Genomic DNA, 1,156 nt, shown 5'->3' on the forward strand with positions numbered 1-1,156 from the left:
CATGAGTTTGGGAGTGCACCTCACTGTTCGGAGGTTTGAGTTTAAGCTACCACGTGATCTGGAAGTTTCAGGACAAAAAACTGGGCCCCCCGACAGTCTACCTTTAGGAAGCCTGGTACAAGCAAATGCGAAATGTTACCGCAGTGATGTTTCCACAAGAAAAGAGAAAACACTTCTCATTACAAATGAGCTCAGGGACCAGCAGTTAGCATACTGGCTATGTTACTGGACTCCCATGTAGTTGACCACAGTTTGAGTCCTGGACCCGGTGGCTTAAACTCACACCAGGCACGTGTGTGTGCATATCCAAGATCCTGAGAGGAGAATGGAGAAGGGATTGTGGCATGGCCTTCCTCCCTGGGGGGTGATTTCTCACTTTCTGTCTCTCTGTCTCTCTCTGTCTTTCTGGAGAGCACACGTGCCCTATAGCAAAACAAAACAAAACAAAACAAAAAACAAAACAAACTAAATATATATATATATTTTAAATTGAAAAAAAAAAAAAAAAAAGAGCTCAAAGGAGCCGGATGGTGACCCAGTGGTAAAATATGGCTCTCTGTAAGACTGACCCATGTGGAAAGATTTAGGTTCATGTCCAGATAGTTCCCTGGGTGGACCAAGCACCTGGAGCTCATGATCTAGGTCTAGCTGAGGCTGAGGGTAGTTTCGTCTTTCTCTCTCAGAAGAAATAAGTGCATAAACTTAAAAAAAATGAGCTCACAATAAAAAATGACAAAACATGTGAATGAATCAACAGATATAACAAAGAAGGAAACAGGACGAGGTTCCCCCTCCCACAAGTTTTAAATAATAGAACTGGAAAGATAATATAAAATAAGCATGTTTAAAATAATTCAAGAAGAGCTACGACTGAGTCTCTAAGTAAAAGAAGACTCCAAAAAGTGAGCAGAATTAAACAATAGAGAAAAAGAATTTGGGGATCAGCAGATGGCATAATTGTTACGTCACTGGACTTTCATGTAGTCGACCGCAGTTTGAATCTTGGACCCGGCAGCTTAAAACTCACGTGGGGCACGTGTTCGTGTGTGCCCAAAAATGCTAAGAGGAGAGTGGAGAAGGGACTGTGGCATGGCCTTCCCCCCCTGGGGGATTTCTTGCTTTCTGTTTCTCTGTGTTTCTCTGGCAAAAGTACATA

This window comes from Tupaia chinensis, unplaced genomic scaffold (genome assembly GCF_000334495.1).
Source record: "Tupaia chinensis unplaced genomic scaffold, TupChi_1.0 Scaffold000625_1, whole genome shotgun sequence".
In the NCBI taxonomy this organism is placed as follows: Eukaryota; Metazoa; Chordata; class Mammalia; order Scandentia; family Tupaiidae; genus Tupaia; species Tupaia belangeri.